Source organism: Cervus elaphus, chromosome 21 (assembly GCF_910594005.1).
Source record: "Cervus elaphus chromosome 21, mCerEla1.1, whole genome shotgun sequence".
Classification (NCBI taxonomy): domain Eukaryota; kingdom Metazoa; phylum Chordata; class Mammalia; order Artiodactyla; family Cervidae; genus Cervus; species Cervus elaphus.
The window spans coordinates 43,668,939-43,689,538 of NC_057835.1; the positions used below are offsets into that span (position 1 = coordinate 43,668,939).

General features: G+C 35.7%; 1 long non-coding RNA gene across 5 annotated transcripts in view; it reads right to left on the reverse strand.

The window, feature by feature from the left end:
- LOC122679038 overlaps positions 1-8,990 on the reverse strand; it is a 37,418-nt gene extending 28,428 nt beyond the window's left edge. For all 5 annotated transcript variants that reach the window (XR_006336321.1, XR_006336318.1, XR_006336319.1 and 2 more), the window contains exon 1: positions 1,774-8,990. This is a non-coding gene — a long non-coding RNA (uncharacterized LOC122679038). The remainder of the gene's footprint in view (positions 1-1,773) is intronic.
- Between the last annotated feature and the right edge of the window lie 11,610 nt (positions 8,991-20,600).

Genomic DNA, 20,600 nt, shown 5'->3' on the forward strand with positions numbered 1-20,600 from the left:
AACTAAGATCATGGCATCTGGTCCCATCACCTCATGGGAAATAGATGGGGAGACAGTGGAAACAGTGTCAGACTTTATTTTGGGGGGCTCCAAAATCACTGTAGATGGTGATTGCAGCCATGAAATTGAAAGACGCTTACTCCTTGGAAGGAAAGTTATGACCAACCTGGATAGCATATTTAAAAGCAGAGATATTACTTTGCCAACAAAGGTCCGTCTAGTCAAGGCTATATTTTTTCCAGTGGTCATGTATGGATGTGAGAGTTGGACGGTGAAGAAAGCTGAGCATTGAAGAATTGATGCTTTTGAACTGTGGTGTTGGAGAAGACTCTTGACCCTTGGACTGCAAGGAGATCCAACCAGTCCATCCTAAAGATCAGTCCTGGGTGTTCATTGGAAGGACTGATGCTGAAGCTGAAACTCCAATACTTTGGCCACCTCATAAGAAGAGTTGACTCATTGGAAAAGACCCTAATGCTGGGAAGGATTGGGGGCAGGAGGCCAAGGGGACAACAGAGGATGAGATGGCTGCATGACATCACTGAATCAATATACATGGGTTTGGGTGGACTCTGGGAGTTGGTGATGGACAGGGAGGCCTGGAGTGCTGCAATTCATGGAGTCACATAGAGTTGGACATGACTGAGTGACTGAACTGAGCTGAACTGAGTAAATGAATTAAATGAGTTCAACACACATAAACCATATTATTCAAGAGATGGCACGAAAGTAAGAAAATAAATATTAACCACTCTAGACTTGGGCTTCCAGGTGTCACTAGTGGTTAAGAACCCATCTATGAATTCAGGAGGCATAAGAAATGTGGGTTCGATCCCTGGGTCGGAAAGTTCCCCTAGAGGAGAGCATGGCAATCCACTCCAGTATTCTTGCCTGGAGAATTCCCATGGACAAAGCATCCTGGCAAGCTACAGGGTCGCAAAGAGACACAACTGAAAAGACTTAGCACACATGCACTCTAGAATTATTGTTTTCATTTGTCTTATAAAATAACATCTGATTGATGAAGGAATTACCAGTATCTTCCATGTGCTTTTATGAGTTATTCTGATCTAACTATACATGCATTAGTTTTAGAATCAAAATAAAGCTATTTTAATTTTGTGAGATATGTTACTGAATTCTGCATAATTTCACTATTTCCTTTGAATTGAGGCAGTTTCATTCAACTACCTCTACTAACCTAAACATCTCAGCCTTCTGTATATAAATTTTATTTCATGTGAGCTATCATTTAAAAATTTATATAAATAAATTCATCAAATTTCTGCTAAAGACTTTTGACAATATATTTGAAAATTCTAGGAATCACTCTTCTTTTTTGTCCTTTATTATTACTAAGCATAATAATTACAAATTCTACCAGATACATCTGATGCAAGAGTATTTATAGAATTATGAATAACAAGAGAAATAAACCTAATTACTAAGTTATTTCAAATTCTTGAAGTTATATCATAAAAATGATTGCAGGCCTTTTGGGGTCATGGCTGTTCATTACTCATATTTATATTCCCAGACTCCAGCATAGTGCATGATGAATTAAGTATTTGAATAGCATTAGTCAGGAAAGTTCTCATTTTTATAGTTCCATACAGTAAAATAGAGATTTGATGATTTAAAGAAAAAAAACATGTTAAAAGTGAAGCAATTTTTCAATTATTGGCACATTTTCGTTTTGCCAAAAATCACTTAGTACATAACTAAAAACAAAACATGAAACTAAATCTCTATATGCCTCAGTCTTATACTTACCTTTGAAAGGTTCACAGCATCAAGTGGTTAATACAATGTTTTTTCTGAAGTGTTTAAAAACATCTCCTATACAATGGGGGTTCCATTTTTCCATTAAAAAAAGACAAAATATAACACAATTCTAAGTGAATTCATAAATAGATGGAATGACTATAAAACCTGTGATTTGTTTCTATATGTGACAAGGTCTTTTGAGTTATTAAGAATTCACAACATAGTTTTAAAGTCTTAAACCTCTTTAGAATATACAGAATGATAAAAAAAAAAAAAAAAGGAAGCCTAGTCTCTAGAATGACTACTCTTGTCATGCCAACAAGAACAAACAAGGCATTGGGCAACTCATAAATGCTGTGAAAGCTCCGTAACTAGCAGTATTGTTTGTTCATGATAAATCCACTCTATCTTTCCTACATGATCTTGGAAACATTATCAAACTCAAAAGGAGCATGGGTGGAAGGATGACTCCTGAGAGCTTTCACCTATTTCCTGTTGCTAAGGAAACGTCTTCCTTTGTACATGTTCAGAATAGCAGGTTCCTTTGAATCCTGCCTTTCAAGCTCTATTTTTTAAAGAAAACATATAGTTATATAACCCATGTTTTGAAATGTACACAGATTTACTCTTTGTTTCTACTACCTGGTGAAGAAGTGTCATCCAATTAGAAGTAATATATGCTTTAAGATTAAAACATTGGAGATAGACAACTTCTCTTTGTTGTTTCAGACTTTGTCAAATCTAGTGTTTCTGAATCCACAGAGTCAGTAAATCTAAGATATAACTATGACCTGTGAATATGTATCTCTCAAAAATTGGCTGAAATAAAGTATAGCTTTTGATATTTGATAGAATTGGGAACAATTATACTTAATTACTGCATAATAAATGACAGAGTTATTGTACATTAAAGTAATTACATGGAGATTTTTATTAAGACAATATGTGTCTGCTTATTTTCATTTAAAAATATTATGGATTTTTCTCAATTTTCTTGTTTAACATTCATGGATGGATTAGCTCAAATGCTAGATTTCAATGACTCAGCTTTCAAAGATAAAAATGTGAATTGGAGTTTTATTATACCATGGTGATTGCAATATTTATTTGCTAGCTATTAACAATAGCATGTGTGGACATTGGCTATAAATACTAGCTGATTTCATAACTTGGACTGTAATTGTATAATTACATATTGTAATTCACATTATACAATCGAGAATCATAGCCCAGGCCACAGCTTTATTACAGCATTCTCATTAATGTCCTGTTTATTTGAAATCTTTCAAAGAATTCCTTTGAGCACTCATCATGATATTTTTAATTATACTCTTTATATCTTTTCAAAATGTTTTGGACCTGTCCTACATGCATAGTTGTGCATGATTCCCTAAGACTAAAGACTGCAAATCCAGATTACATCACTGCAAAGTTAAAATGATTTTGATTATTGTATCTATAGCATAATTTCCTTCACTTATTTATGTCTATTCAGTGATTATAGCTTCTGTGGGAAAAAAAATGTTTTCAAGTTCAATTCTAGAGAAAAGTATACTCCTAAGCATTAAATTGACTTATTTAATTGACTTCTACCACAGTGTACTATTAGGCTTACCTGTTTGAGTTGTCTATTGCTTTCAGTCTAATAACCGTTGATATAATGCCACATTTCCTGCAGAGATGTTGTTTTATACATAAAGAAAATGTTAAGGCATAAACATATTTTAACTTCAAGGAGAATATTTCACTGATCAGAATAAGCATACATAGTTTAATTAACTCACTGCTTTTCTTACATCAGATGTTCAATAAAGATATTTGTTCAGTAATATCAAGCAGTAATTTTAATGCAGTGACATTGTTTATTTGTATTTACCTGCTACAATTTGGGAGCATATTCAGGGCTTCACACTTCCACCCTGTATTAGTTGATTAAAGAATTGATTTAAAATTTCAGTATTTGATATTTTTAATTTCTTAGAGACCCAAATTCATTTGTATTTCACCAGTCAGTAGCATATTGGCATTTTGATTTTAAAAACAAAACAACTGCTTTGGTTCATCAGTTTTCTATATTGCCTCTGGTAGGATAATGTTTGATGGCCTTTGTTGGCTTATTGCACTTTAATTAGCATGATGCTGTGTGCCTTTAGTAGCATGCTGCTACGCCACCCTTAATTGAAATATTTCTCCTGTGTCTGTGATCATTATATCACCTTGATGCCTGGAACTGCTGCTCTTATGGAGTATGTGGTAATGTTGCATTAGCCCTTTGAAGCTGGGAGTTTGATTAGCAGAATCAGATGAGCTGCTAGAGGGTGTCTGACTCTTAGCTTGAGTATCTTTAAATGCATTTTGCAAATTACCTACTTACCTTAATACTATAAATATGCAGATACTTGTATGCCACTTACTGTATTAAGTGAAATGTTACAGTGGAAAATTATTTCCTTGTACACACTTTGACTTAAAGGTCACAGTTTCAGAATGTTTCATAAAGATATCATGCCCCATTTTGAGCCCAGTGGAAAATAGTTTTAAACAGAAAGGAAAGAATATGAAATCATCTTTCTTTTCTTTAACTCTGGAATATCTACACAACACATTCTAAGAACTCATTTCTTCCATTGTGGATTTTCTCCACCTTTCCCTAATACAGCACATGTAATTTTTAAAGGTCCTCAGAATGCTTCTGTAGGGTGATTGGGTTATACATTTTTTATAATTATAGCAAAAGGAAAACAATCAGAGGTGGAGAACAAATATTTTAAAGAACATGCAGGATTTTCTCGTCAAGGCAAAACTTCTACAAAAAAATTCAAATTGTGGGGGGAAAAAAAAAAAGCAAACATTATGTACCTTGAAGATGGTGTGTACAACAGTAGTCATGAAACAGAAAGCTTAGAGTATAACCACAGATGACCACAATAGAAGGTTGAAGCATTATGGAATAGGGATACTTTTCACATTGATGGGAGAGGATTTTTAAAGATACACAGTGCAGAAAAAACTGCTTCTTTCCTATCATGTTTTAAAGAGGGTAGAAACATATGCAGCAGGGAGGAATACGATATTGTTAAAAATGAAATTGTCCCACTTTTTTCAACAAAGTTTAAAGTGATCAACAAAGATAATCTGTCATGTTCTAAAGAGTCTAAGTTGGTGAGATAATAGATAGGCTTTTCCTGATGGTTCCAAAAGGTCTGGCCATGCAGGTCTCTGGATGGTGAATATAGTTGGAGCATAGGAGCATAAGTGGCAGAAGGAATTCCTGCAGTAAAAAAACAAGGAATAGACAGATATATAGATAACTGTATTCTTTGATGATGTGATTATAGGCGATTTTCTTCTTTGTGATAATGTGTAGTACACGTGTTATACAACAAAGAGGCATACTTGAATTATCACATATTTCTTTAAACTATTTGAGTGGTCCCTGGAAGGAAAACCCATGCATTTTCTGAACAAATCTTTGTAAAGGAAATTTGTCTCTTTTATGAACTAGCTAATAATTAACTATTAATTACAAATTGAACATATGTGATATTAGTCAAAATGTGACAAATTAAAATCTTATTTTTCAATTTAATGTTTTATATGTTGTGTGAGAAAGAACATTTAAGATGTAAATTATTATAAATATATATGAGTGCAGCAAACTATTTGTGAGAGCTTTAAAACTTTGTGGTTCATCCTTTGTGGTAGTGATAGCAAAGATACTAATAAAATGACAATGCAGATAAATCTAAACCATTTTATCTTGGTGACTGTACACTAAAGTTTAGAAAAGTTCATACATTTCCTCATTACTTTTAAAAAATTAAAGATAGTGTTTTATAATATATGTGTTTATATATATAATCTTCTAAAATAAATATATAATTTAAATTGTTAAGCAAAAATACATGTTAGATTGAACAATTGATACACGAAACTGTCATCCTTGTAGGTCAAATGCAGTGGCATACTTGCCTACATGTATATACGGTATGTTTGCTATTTAAAGAAAAATTGTTTTCTGCATCTACAAAAGAAAGCAAACCCTCTTATGTTTCTTAGTTTGGCAAATGGATATCATAATGTGTCAAAAATATTTTTTAAAGTTTTATTAGATAGATATGATAGCATTCTGTAATGAATAATCTTTCAAATTTGAATATGTTAACATCAAAATATAGGCTAGATAGAAAGTTTTTAAAAGCAAATAAATTATTACTATCCCTCCAAGTGAAACACTTCCAAATAAGAGAAAACAGATAGTTTTAATTTTTTTTCCACTTGAATAAACTGGTACTAATCTAATAATTTTAAATTATTATTTAAGATCTTTGAAAAATCTTACAGTTTACTTCATGCATCAATCATGAATCTTTAAGTTCTAAAGTGCTAAATTTACAACATTCTAAAGCTCTGAAATGTTAGATGGAACAATATGAAACTACCTATATTTAATATGTTTTGGCATACAAATACAATGTGCTAAACTAATGGAAATGGTAAGAAGCATTTCTAAGTAGAATTAAGAAGCAAGAAGCCCAAGTACATAGGAAAAGTTTGACTGTGCCACAGAAATCAAAAATCTCTATATGAATATTGATTGAATCATGTGAAAATGACCATTCTTGACCAATTTGGGGCTATTAGTGTTGCAATTTTATTTGGTTAAGTTCAATATAAATAATAGCATACCTTTTCGAACAGATAAGGAGCAGATATGTTTTCAAGTTTCAGAAATTTCTTTACATTATATCCCCTTGGACACACATCCATGGGACAGATATAGGAAGCCATCTGTGGGAAGAAGTGGCTTTAAAAGTGATGAGAAGACAGTGAGGTGTAGTGAACAAAAGCTCTGAGGCCTATAACAGACTGAGTTCTAGTTTATGTTCTGAAACAGAGTAACTGTGCAGTCTTATATAAGTGAGCTCAATGTCTTTGAACTTCAGACTATCCTTTTAATCTCTAAAATGTTTATGATAATTTGAGCAAAATTATTAATATATTTATTTCTTTCATTCTCACTCTACAAGAAATTTTTTTTTTTTTAATAAAGAAAATATACCTATTGTATCTCTGCTTCCCAGAACCTTCTTTCTTGGTCTCCTAGGAAAGACAAATCTTTACTTTCCTAATTTTGGGCTTCCTTGTCCCAGAGTTTGCTAATGTTTGCTCTACTTGACAGGGAAAAACATCAGATTCCCGGAAGTAAGTCTTCACTGAAGCTTTCCTTATGAGTCTAATCACTTTTGGGAGTATTATAGTGTTTCTGTCTAAGAAGCTAATTCACAGCCAAGCTAATGAAGCTTAGGCTGAAGGTCCTCTTACATGCAAATTCTTCTAAACTATACCTTTCTTCCTTTAAGTGAACTTTGATAGTCAAGGGGAAGCATAGTCATGTTTTTGAGACCTAGTTGATGTTATTAGGGACCACATTTTATTTTGGTTTAGTAGGGCAAGTTTATACATTTTTAGTCACTTCTGCTAATCAGTTAACAATAATTATCCCAGTAGAGGAAAATCCCCCTACCCACTGCACTAACCTATCTGACGTCATGGCCCAAATATGCTAGGATAGATGCTATATGTCAGTATGAATGTGTCCTTTGGGCTCTGTTACTGAAAGCATGTTTGGCAATTGTGCAAAAACAAAGTTTGAAATATAGAGTCAGAATTAATCTGGGGAAATTTCTTCTCATTAGACACATAATATTTTAAGTGGCAGATCTGATTCTCTTACAAAACCAGTCATTAAGGACATACTTTCTTGTTAGGAATATAGATACTTAAGCAATATATGCAAGTATAGGTATATCACAAATTTTGCTTTCAAATCAATGGAATCACATCAAAAGTAAGTTTCAATATTTCATATTTTAAGGCTTCAAGACTGTAGCAATACTATAAAATATGAATATATTTTCATGTTACATTGCAAGTTTTAACATCCCAACTAACAATAATGAAAAAAAATTGATCACCATGAATTTCTAAAAACTTGACAGAACACCTTTAAAATGGAATATTTTAAGATGCCATTAATTTCGACATTTAAAAAGCAGTAAGGGAAACAAATAGGGGAAACATTGCCCTTAAAGTATACTCTTGTATTTATTTTGCACATATATTCAAGAAATTATATATATATATATATATATATATATATCCTTTTATTTCTGTGTAGGAAAATAAATTTAAAAGAACAGATAATTGAAAAAGATTGGGATGGACTTGCAGTTTACAGACCAGCCTGTAAGGAGTTTAGAAGTTGCTGCTCTCTCCTAACTACAAATAAAAGCTAAACAAACTGAAAAGTCAACAACTCTTCTTACATTCATCAGAGAAGTGAGGTTTCATGGCAAAACACTGCCCCCAAATTGCAAAGATAAGCAGATACAGAGAATCACAACTTACTAAAGAAGTAACTCACAAGCAGGAATTTCCATGGAAATAAAGCCCTGCCTGGGTGGGAAAAACTGAATTGTAAATGACAAATTTCTGGAAGCTCAGGGGGAAAGGTCTATAAATCAAAAACATCTAGAGGGTCCAGTCACTAGGCAGGAAGGTGGTGGTGAGGGATGAAGTGCTGGTATTTTGGTGAGTTTCCTGTTCAAGAACTCAATTGAATGCTGGAGAAAGATTTTTCCTTTCTCTTTCCCCTGCTGGATAGGGGAAAGAGAAAGAAACCGGTGTGAAATGCACAACACTGTTCTAGAAAACAAGCCTGCCTTCAGAAGAAACTATTTCAGCAGAACCTAATCTGCTGGGTCTTATCAGAGCCAACCTGACCCTGGGGGATATACCCATTTCAAGTTATTCTGTCCATGGAAGGCAGGGCAAGGGGGAATTGAGAACTGATGAACTTCACAATCTGAAGAAAGATCACTAAAAGACTAAGAACTTATCATCAGGCGGTAAGATGCTTCTCCTGTCACCATACCTTATCATGTTATTAAACGCCTCTCTACCCCAGTTCTTATTATGTACTACATCATGTCCATTTTTAAGAGACATGGCATAATAAAAGGCATAATAAGGCATAATAAAAGGCAAAATATACAGTTTGAAGAGATTGAACAAGCATCAGAATCAGAATCATCTACTTTGCTTTATTGACTACGCCAAAGCCTTTGACTGTGTGAATCACAGCAAACTGTGGAAAATTCTGAAAGAGATGGGAATACCAGACCATATGACCTGCCTCCTGAGAAATCTGTATGCAGGTCAAGAAGCGACGTTAGAACTGGACATGCAACAACAGACTGGCTCCAAATAGGAAAAGGAGTATGTAAAGTCTGTATATTGTCACCCTGCTTATTTAACTTATATGCAGAGTACATCATGAGAAATGCTGGGCTGGAAGAAGCACAAGCTGGAATCAAGATTGCCGGGAGAAATATCAATCACCTCAGATATGCAGATGACACCACCCTTATGGCAGAAAGCAAAGAACTAAAGAACCTCTTGATCAAAGTGAAAGAGGAGAGTGAAAGAGTTGGCTTAAAACTCAACATTCAGAAAACTAAGCTCATGACATCTGGTCCCATCAGTTCATGGCAAATAGATGGGGAAACGATAGAAACAGTGAGAGACTGTTATTTGGGGGGCTCCAAAATCACAGCAGATGGTGACTGCAGCCATGAAGTTAAAAGACACTTGCTCCTTGGAAGAAAAGTTATGACCAACCTAGACATCATATTAAAAAGCAGAGACATTACTTTGCCAACAAAGGTCCATCTAGTCAAATCTATAGTTTTTCCAGTAGTCATGTATGGATGTGAGAGCTGGACTATAAAGAAAATTGAGTGCCAAAGAATAGACGCTTCTAAACTGTAGTGTTGGAAAAGACTGTTGAGAGTCCCTTGGACTGCAAGGAGATCCAATCAATTCATTCTAAAGGAAATCAGTCCTAAATATTCATTGGAAGGACTGATGCTGAAGCTGAAACTCCAATACTTTGGCCAGCTGATGCAAAGAACTGACTCATTGGAAAAAGACCCTAATGCTGGGAAAGACTGAAGGTGGGAGGAGAAGGGGATGACAGAGGATGAGGTGGTTGGATGGCATCACCGACTCAATGGACATGAGTTTGAGCAAGCCTCAGGAGTTGGTGATGGACAGGGAAGCCTGGCATGCTGCAGCCCATGGGTCGCAAAGAGTCAGACATGACTGAGTGACTGAACTGAATGGAACTGAAATCAGTGTGAAGAGATTGGATAAGCATCAGAACCAGAATCAGATATGACAGTAATGTTACAATCACCAAACGAGACTTTTTTTTTTTATTGATTAGTAATGTGTTATTCATATTACTTAGTAGAAAATGTAGAGAACACATAAGATTTTTAGGGAATAATCAAAAAGAAAGTCTAGAGAGCACACACAGTATCTAAGAAAAATACAGGAAAGCCTTTGATGGGCTCATTAGTAGACCGGGTTTAGCTGGTGAAAGACTTTTTGAGTTTGAGGATATGTCAAATAGAAACTTCCAGAACTGAAAAGCAAAGAAAACAAACAAACAAAAACAATAGGATACCTAAGAACTGTAAGACAGTTATAGATGTAACATACAAATAATGGAAATACCAGAATGAAAAGAAAAGAAGTAATATTTGAAGAAATGATGACTGAAAATTTCCTCAGATTAATGTCTGACACCAAACCAGAGATTCAGAAAGTTCACAAAAGGGCAAAGAGGATAAATACCAAAAAAAAAAAAAACAAAAAAAACCAAGCAAACAAAAAACTATACCTTGGCATATCATATATAAACTTTAGAAAATGAAAACAAAAAAATGCACTGAAAAAAGTGAAGAAAAAAAAAAATAGAAACAAGTTATACTTCATGGTAAAATTAAGATTTCTCATTCAAAATGAGAAATTTGAATTTACAAAGGGCTATACTATATACTGATAACAACTTATAAAGGAAAGAACACTTTTAATTAAAATTAAAAATACGTTTTAATTGTTTATACACTGGATATTAAAGGAATGGTTTAATAGGTAAAAGTATTAGAGAAAAAAAAAAGGACAGATTTGGAGGATCAATACCCATAGATTTAAATAACAAATATTAGAGAAGGAAGGAATTAGACTAAGTAAAGAACTAATTTCTTTGTTTGCTACAAAGTGAAGTCACTCAGTCATCTCCGACTCTTTGTGACCCCATGGACTGTAGCGTGCCACGTTCCTCTGGCCGTGGGATTTTCCAGGCAAGAGTACTGGAGTGGGTTGCCATTTACTTCTCCAGAGGATCTTCCTGACCCAGAGATCGAACCCAGGTCTCCCACATTGTAAGCAAGACACTTTACTGTCTGAGCCACCAGGGAAGTCCTTCATTTGCTACAATGAGATTTTAAAGGATTGTGTAGATCTTCACTAAGAAATTAAAAAAAAAAAAAAAACACATCATTTAGATAATTTAATTATTTCATCTTAAATACGGAAGTTATTTTTTATAATAGAATATTTTAAATCAGAGAAAACTTGTAAGAAAAGCCCAAAATAGCAACCAAAATTTCATATCAGGAAAAAGATAAAATGTGTGTTGAAAGAAGTTGGTTTACAGCATGCCACTGTGTAGTTTTCCATTTCTGTTCAATTCAGATGTACTTTCACCCACACTAAAGAGAAATCACCATATTGTGTATAATAATGTTCTTTTGTAACTTAAATTCCACTATTAGTATATTATAGACTCTAACTCTACCATAATTTATGTATGTTGAATTACATTTTCATGTTAATATTAAACCTAATACTGTTTTCACTCAATTTTAAGCAAAATGAATTTATTTGTTAAAAGTATAATTTTTAAAGTATTAATTTAACAAATTAATAGAATGCATTCATATGATTTAAAAATAAAAATAGATTTAAAAAGTATATATTTAAAAGGTTTGTATTAAAAATTCTGAAATCCTTTCATAATCTTACTCTACCCCAAAGACATACATTCTAGCTTATGAAAATATGTCAACTTGAACTTCTTTCACAAATGATAGAAGTATAATATGTGAAATTCGGTCCCTTACTTTTTACACTTAAAATTATGTCTTTCAAGTTTGAGCATGTGCTTCTGTACAAAGTTTCCTCAATCTGTTTTATAGATGCATGTCTAATTTCAACATGAATATTCAGTCTTAAAAAATAAAATAAGTATATTTTAAAGTATTCTTTTTCTTTATTTAGGTTTTTATTTTTCCAAGAGGGTAGGACTCTATGACCTAAATGCTGGATCTTTATTATCTGTCTGCTTTTGTAATCATTTTCCCTTGTATAGTTTATTTTAATATTTTTATCATTTTGCCATCATTTTTGTTTTATCTGCTACATTTCTTTACCAAGCTTTTTAGTGCCTATTTTCCCATGAACCTTTCTCTTTTGTGTTTCTATCTGTAGAAGGGTGTTTTTATTTTCCTACTTTTGTTTCTGAAGTTTGATGGCTCCTCTTTCATCTCATCCCTTTATATACAGACTTTATACATAGAAATAAGTGCAATATTTTGATTTTTTAAAAATCTTAGCAAAATGTTTGGCCATACTTTTTGTTTGCGTCAAAAAAACAACTTTTTGCTACCAAAATATTATCTCCTTATATTTTACTCTTTTTGTGTTGCTGGATTATAGTTATCTTTATATAAATGGTATATATATATCATATATATATATATATATATATCAGTTCAGTTCATATATATATATATACATATATATATATATATATATATATATATATATATCAGTTCAGTTCAGTCGCTCAGTCGTGTCCGACTCTTTGCAACCCCATGAACTGCAGCACAGCTAGGCCTCCCTGTCCATCAACAACTCCCGGAGTTGACTGAAACCCATGTCCATCGAGTCAGTGATGCCATCCAGCCATCTCATCCTCCGTTATCCCCTTCTCCTCCTGCCCCCAATCCCTCCCAGCATCAGGGTCTTTTCCAATTAGTTAACTCTTCACATGAGGTGGCCAAAGTATTGGAGTTTCAGCTTCAGCATCAGTCCTTCCAATGAACACCCAGGACTGATCTCCTTTAGGATGGACTGGTTGGATCTCCTTGCAGGCCAAGGGATTCTCAAGAGTCTTCTCCAACAGCACAGTTCCAAAGCATCACTTCTTGGGTGCTCAGCTTTCTTCACAGTCCAACTCTCACATCCATACATGACCACTGGAAAAAATATAGCCTTGACTACATGGACCTTTGTTGGCAAAGTAATGTCTCTGCTTTTAAATATGCTGTCTACGTTGCTCATAACTTTCCTTCCAAGGAGTAAGTGTCTTTTAATTTTATAGCTGCAATCACCATCAGCAGTGATTTTGGAGCCCCCAAAATAAAGTCTGACACTGTTCCCACTGTCTCCCCATCTATTTCCCATGAACTGGTGGGACCAGATACCATGATCTTAGTTTTCTGACTGTTAAGCTTTGAGCCAACTTATTCACTCTCCTCTTTCACTTTCATCAAGAGGTGTTTGAGTTCCTCTTCACTTTCTGCCATAAGGGTGGTATCATCTGCCTATCTGAGGTTATTGGTATTTCTCCCGGCAATCTTGAATCCAGCTTGTGCTTCTTCCAGTCCCAAATTTCTCATGAAGTACTCTGCATATAAGTTAAATAAGCAGGGTGACAATATACAGCCTTGATGTACTCCTTTTCCTCTTTGGAACCAGTCTGTTGTTCCATGTCCAATTCTAACTGTTGCTTCCTGACCTGCATACAGGTTTCTCAAGAGGCAGGTCAGGTGGTCTGGTATTCCCATCTCTTTCAGAATTTTCCACAGTTTATTGTGATCTACACAGTTGAAGGCTTTGGCGTAGTCAAAAAAAAACAGAAATAGAAATAGATGTTTTTCTGGAACTCTCTTGCTTTTTCGATGATCCAGCAGATGTTGGAGGGCTGAGAGGAGCTACTCCATGTTCAAGATCAAGAGGGGTGGCCATGAGAAGATACCCCTCACCCAAGGTAAGGAGCAGCGGCTGAGCTTTGCTGGAGCAGCAGTGAAGAGATACTCCACATCCAAGGTAAGAGAAACCCAAGTAAGATGGTAGGTTTTGTGAGAGAGCATCAGAGGGCAGACACACTAAAACCATACATAATCAAAGAAACCTAGCCAGTATGATCACATGGACCACAGTCTTGTCTAACTCAATGAAACTAAGCCCTAAAAAAAAAAAAAAAAAAACCTAAGTCATGATGTGTAGGGCCACCCAAGACAGTCTGGTCATGGTGGAGAGGTCTGACAGAATGTGGCCCACTGGCGAAGGGAATGGCAAACCACTTCAGTATTCTTGCCTTGAGAACCCCATGAACAGTATGAAAAGGCAAAGGATAAGACACTGAAAGATGAACTCCCCAGGTTGGTAGGTGCCCAATATGCTACTGGAGATCAGTGGAGAAATAACTCCAGAAAGACTGAAGGGATGGTGCCAAAGCAAAAACAATACCCAGGTGTGGATGTGACTGGTGATAGAAGCAAGGTCCAATGCTCTAAAGAGGAATATTGCATAGGAACCTGGAATGTTAGGTCCATGAATCAAGGCAAATTGGAAGTGGTCATACAGGAGATGGCAAGAGTGAATGTTGACATTCTAGGAATCAGCGAACTAAAATGGACTGGAATGGGTGAATTTAACTCAGATGACCATTATATCTACTACTGTGGGCAAGAATCCCTTAGAAGAAATGGAGTAGCCATCATGGTCAACAAAAGAGTCCAAAATGCAGTACTTGGATGTAATCTCAAAAATAACAGAAAGATCTCTGTTCATTTCCAAGGCAAACCATTCAATATTACGGTAATCTAAGCCTATGCCCCAATCAGTAACACTGAAGAAGCTGAAGTTGAACGGTTCTATGAAGACCTACAAGACCTTTTAGAACTAACACCCAAAAGAGATGTCCTTTTCATTATAGGAGACTGGAATGCAAAAGTAGGAAGTCAAGAAACACCTGGAGTAACAGGCAAATTTGGCCTTGGAGTACGGAATGAAGTAGGGAAAAGGCTAATAGAGTTTTGCCAAGAGAACACACTTGTCATAGCAAACACCCTCTTCCAACCACATAGGAGAAGACTCTACACATGGACGTCACCAGATGGTCAACACTGAATTCAAATTGATTATATCCTTTGCAGCCAAAGATGGAGAAGCTCTATACAGTCAGCAAAAACAAGACTGGAGGCTGACTGTGGCTCAGATCATGAACTCCTTATTGCCAAATTCAGACTTAAACTGAAGAAAGTAGGGAAAAGCACTAGACCACTCAGGTATAACCTAAATCAAATCCCTTATGACTATACAGTGGAAGTGAGAAATAGATTTAAGGGACTAGATCTGATAGACAGGCTGCCTAATGAACTATGGATGGAGGTTAGTGACACTGTAGAGGAGACAGGGATCAAGGCCATTCCGAGAAAAAGAAATGCAAAAAAGCAAAATGGCTGTACAAAAAAAGATCTTCATGACCCAGATAATCATGATGGTGTGGTCACTCACCTAGAGCCAGACATCCTGGAATGTGAAGTCAAGTGGGCCGTAGAAAGCGTAACTATGAACAAAGCTAGTGGAGGTGATGGAATTCCAGTTAAGCTATTTCAAATCCTGAAGGATGATGCTGTGAAAGTGCTTCACTCAATATGCCAGCACATTAGGAAAACTCAGCAGTGGCCACAGGACTGGAAAAGGTCAGTTTTCATTCCAATCCCTAAGAAAGGCAATCCCAAAGAATGCTCAAACTACCACACAATTGCACTCATCTCACACGCTAGTAAAGTAATGCTCAAAATTCTCCAAGCCAGGCTTCAGCAATACGTGAACCGTGAACTTCCAGATGTTCAAGCTGGTTTTCGAAAAGGCAGAGGAACCAGAGATCAAATTGCATATATCCACTGGATCATCGAAAAAGCAAGAGAGTTCCAGAAAAACATCTATTTCTGCTTTATTGACTATGCCAAAGCCTTCAACTGTGTGGATCACAATAAACTGTGGAAAAAACTGTTGTGAGCCACAAGGGAAACAGATATGACTAAGTTTCCTAATAAATTGATTTTGAGTAAATTAAAAGGGAGGAACAGAGAGGCCTGACATGCTGCAGTCCATGGGGTCATGAATAGTTGGACAAGACTTAGCAAATGAATAGCAACAGAAGGGAGACTAACCTGGGATGATCTGACCTTATTGGGTAGGTCTTTAACAGTTGAACAGGCTCTTTTAAAAGACAGAGACTTTCCTGAAGGCTTTGAAGAAGCATTGTGTGACTCTGTGAGAGACTTGCATGTCTTGGACCTGAGTCTAACCTCCAGGGGGTGAGAGAAACTCCTAGCATACTGGCAGCAAGATAGTGGGCAACTGAAGACTATAGCTGCAAGTGAACAGATTCTGTCAAAACCTGAATTTTGCTCAGTCTCTACATTCATGCCCCACTCTTTGTGACCCAATGGACTGTAACCTGCCAGGTTTCTCTGTCCATAGTATTCTACAGGCAAGAATATTGAAGTGGACTGCCATGCCCTCCTTCAGGGGATCTTCCCAACCTAGGGATAAGACCTGTGACTCTGTCATTGCAGGCAGGTTCTTTACTGCTGAGCCACCAGGGGAATCCTAAAACCTGAATGGCCCTGTATAAAAGCCCCAAGAGTCAAATGAGATTGAATCCTAGGCTGACACCTGATTCTAGACTTGCTGATCTAGCTAATTCATATCCAGACTCCTGATCAGTGGAAACTGTGAGCTAATAAATTTGTTTGCCTCTAAGCTTCTAAGTTTGTGGAAATCTGTTGTGCAGCAATTAGAAAACTGATGCAAACGATATGGTCATCATTAATGAACTTGATTTTTCTGAGCTACATTTCCAAGCTCTTCCTGTATGGATGTGAGAGTTGGATCATAAAGAAGGCTGAGCATCAAAGAATTTTGCTTTTGAACTGTGGTGTTGGAGAAGACTCTTGAGAGTCTCTTGGACCACAAGGAGATCCAACCAGTCCATCCCAAAGGAAATCAGTCCTGAATATTCATTGGAAGGACTGTTGCTGAAGCTGAAATTCCAATACTTTGGCCACCCGATGCAAAGAGCTGGCTCATTAGAAAACACCATGATGCTAGGAAAGACTGAAGGCAGAGGGGACAACAGAGGATGAAATGATTGGATGGCATCACTGACTCAGTGAAGATGAGTTTGAGCAAGCTCTGGGAGATGGTGAAGGACAGGGAAGCCTGGCATACTACAGCCTATGGGGTCACAAACACTCAGACACAAGTGAGTGACTGAACAACGAAATATTGTCCTCATGTTCTTAGAGATACCACTGTGTCAACCATGTAGCTATTTATCACCTTCATTTCATCTTGGCCAACTATTTTCTCATCTCTACAAGTGTCTACTTACTTGGACTTTTCTTAGAGAATATATCATGGACTGTAGCCCACCTCTCTCCTCTGTCCATGGAATCCTTTAGGCAAGAATACTGGAGTGAGTAGCCAGTCCCTTCTCCAGATCTTCCCAACCCAGGGATTCAACCCAGGTCTCCTACACTGTAGGCAGATTCTTTACCGTCTGAGTCACGAGGGAAGCCCATCTTGTTCTAACTAATGTAACTTTGAGTTATCAAAGATTTGCTCCCATTATTCCTTTTTTGTTGTTATTTCAAAGAAATAGACTGATTTATACAGTTAATACTGGTAGTAACAATCGATTGTGCATATGTTTGTTAATCACAGGGATAAATAACCATGTTAACAATGATTTTAAGTGAGAACAGTCACTCTAATATGTCTATTTTTGTTTATATCTTCACATATAACTCATGTTATGATCCAGTCCTAAAACAGTGCTACAATTAAATAAACACAGTTTCAATGCCCACTAGCTAATTGCAACATGTTTAAATATCTTCTGAAGTCTCCTAGCTTGAAATACATAGCCACAGTTTCCCCATTTCATCTCATTTTACCGTCTACAGCTCTGAACTGCCTCTACAAATATCTCTCCTTCCATTTGTCAACTTAGTCCACAACCAATTTTATAGTTTTCTCATCATGCATATATATATATAATCTAATTTCCCGTCCTTTTTAAAAATGATAATTTTTATTTTTTTCCTTGCCTCTTTTAGTCTTCCTCACTGCACATTCTCTGATTTTTTCACAAAAAGAAACAAAAACAAAAAAAGTTGATAGAATTATCCAGGATGGTGGTGAGGAAGGACCTAAATATATCTGTCTGCTAAGATTTTTACCTGTCAAGCGTACATTGAGTTGGTAGACAATATTTTATTAGGTCTGTGATTTTTCTATGTATATAACAAAAACTTTCTCCATAGCATCTTCTAATGTATATTTCAATACACAGTTATAGGGACTATGACTCTAGGTATTTTCTTTAACTTTCTTGTGGCTCTAGGTATTTTCTTCTTTTTCTCTTTCCTATATTTATTCTCTTTGCCTTCAACTTTTACCCTCATTTCCAGTTTCATAAGTAATTCCTCACAGGTCTTTTGGTTTCTCACCCTTTCACCTCACAGTGCAAAATTACTCTTTCTCCCCTCCCAGAAAATTACTTTCTCTTTCATCTTGTACCTTTGGCATTCATTTCCTGTGGGGTTTCATCACAAACAGCAGCAGGTGATGTTAACTGTTTAAAAGCCATGGGGAAAAAAAAAATCTTAGGCATCTGTTGCCATAGATGAAATACATACATTTGTTTCAGTTGCAGTAATGTGCCACAGACAGAACCACATTCATTTTCTAACTTGATAATTTGCATTATCTTATAACAGTACATTAAGAAGAGGAGATAATCTAAAACACACTAACAATTCTCTTTTGTGGGATTACTAGCTACACTGGCAGGAATCAGGGTAGCCAGGGTGTGACTTTGAAACAGATAATATTTGTACCAAGCAACAAATGTTCTAAGTACAATTCAAAATTTCCATTTGACAAGGAAGTCCCTTTCTAAATATCTACTCAGTCTCCAGAATCCTTTTGACTGCTAAAGTAATGTCCTAACACTGCTGGTTTGAGTTTTTTATGGGCCATTAAGTTGAGTGCAAAAGTCATAAATTATCTGTAAAAGCTACCCAAATTATAGCTATCTGAGGTTTTTCGATAAAGGCCAAGAATGTGTTTTAAAAAACACACCCCATTGCATGGAAAACAGCCAACCATGAAAAATATGTCTACCTTTCTACTTGTTTAAAATTTTCTGAGCCATTTAAGTATATCCACCAAACTCCTCTTCAGCAGGAAACTCCTCATCGATTCAGGCTTGTAATAAATATTGCCAATATTCTTATTGCTCATGTTCAAAAGAGTATGCCATCTGAGAAAGAAAAACATTTGCTTTAAAGTATTTGGGAGGGGGTGAGGGATGATCCACAAAAAGCATTTATAAAACAGTACAATTATTCTTTCAACTTCACAAGATCATAAAAGTCCAATGTACCTGGGCTAAACTAATACAGCTGAATCTCATTAATATGCTTACTCAGAGCATTCAAACATCAAAGACAAAAAACATCTGTATTCTAAATCAGACTTCATTTTATTTAAGAAATAAAAATTATGCAATTCTTTTCATTCTTGAAGTCTAACAAATTTACTAGATCCCAGTGCTTTATGAGTTTCTGACCATAGAACTGTCACGTCTGGAGACAGTAGGGAAAGCTGATGGCAGCCTTTCTTTGCTAATCAGAATAAAGAGAGAGAGTAAAATCATTTGTGTATACTGAATCCCATTCAAAACTGTTTTCAATATGCACCTTCCCCTACACATGTATTAAAATGTTTCTAAAAAAGAAAAAAAAAGAAAATGTTTCTAGAGTAGTATAACATTTAGGATATTCCCTAAATAGATTTAGATCAAAGAAATATATATAAATGTTAAAGAGATGTTTAAATAGAATGTGCCATATTATTTGTTTTTAAAAGTGCTCAGAAAACAAAATCATTGTTCTATATAACAACTACAGAAAAGTCTGATATGAAAATAAAAAGCATAACTCGGTTGTTGCTCAGTCATGTCGGACTCTGTGACAACATGGACTGGACCCCGCCAGGCTCCTCTGTCCGTGGAATTCTCCAGGCAAGAATACTGGATTATGTAGCTTTTCCCTACCCCAGGGGATCTTCCCCATCTGGGATGGAACTCGAGTCTTCTGTACTGTAGGCATATTCTTTACCACTGAGCCATCAGGGAAGCCCCAAAAGTGTAACTGTAGTTTTCAAACCTGATTTTCCAGCAGAGGAATGTTGCTAATGGCCCTGATCCACGCTTTGGTGAATGCTCCTGCACTCATCTGTTAGGACAGTTGTTAAGTGACTTAATAACATTTATTCATTAACAAATCGATCAACAATAAGAATGATGAGAAGACTTTGTAAATACTAAGTTGAAATCAGGGATTATACACAAGCGATTGTGATTTCTTTTCAGGCTCAGTGTCCATGTAATTTCTGTTTTTCATGTGGTGTGCTCACTAGCAAATCATTGTGATTCATCCAAGCAGCTTGTTTCAAACGTTAACACTTCTTTTTGAAACAGCTTACCTTAGACCTTCCCCTAAATCACCAATCAAACCGATCCAAAAGATAAAAATGAATAATGGAATTTTTCAAAAAATTAATACAAACAAAACACCCTCCTTTGGTTTTGGAAAGTGCTCAGTATTTAGAGTTCAGCATTCAGTACAGTTTCTTTTCCAGAAAGCAGAGAGTTTTTTATTGTTGCATACTCACTCTTTATTTCCAAGTAATTAAACGCATTTCATTTTAAGAGTTGAATTCAAATTATATCATTGCTATATTTGTAAGTGTGTAACATTGATAGTCACCAA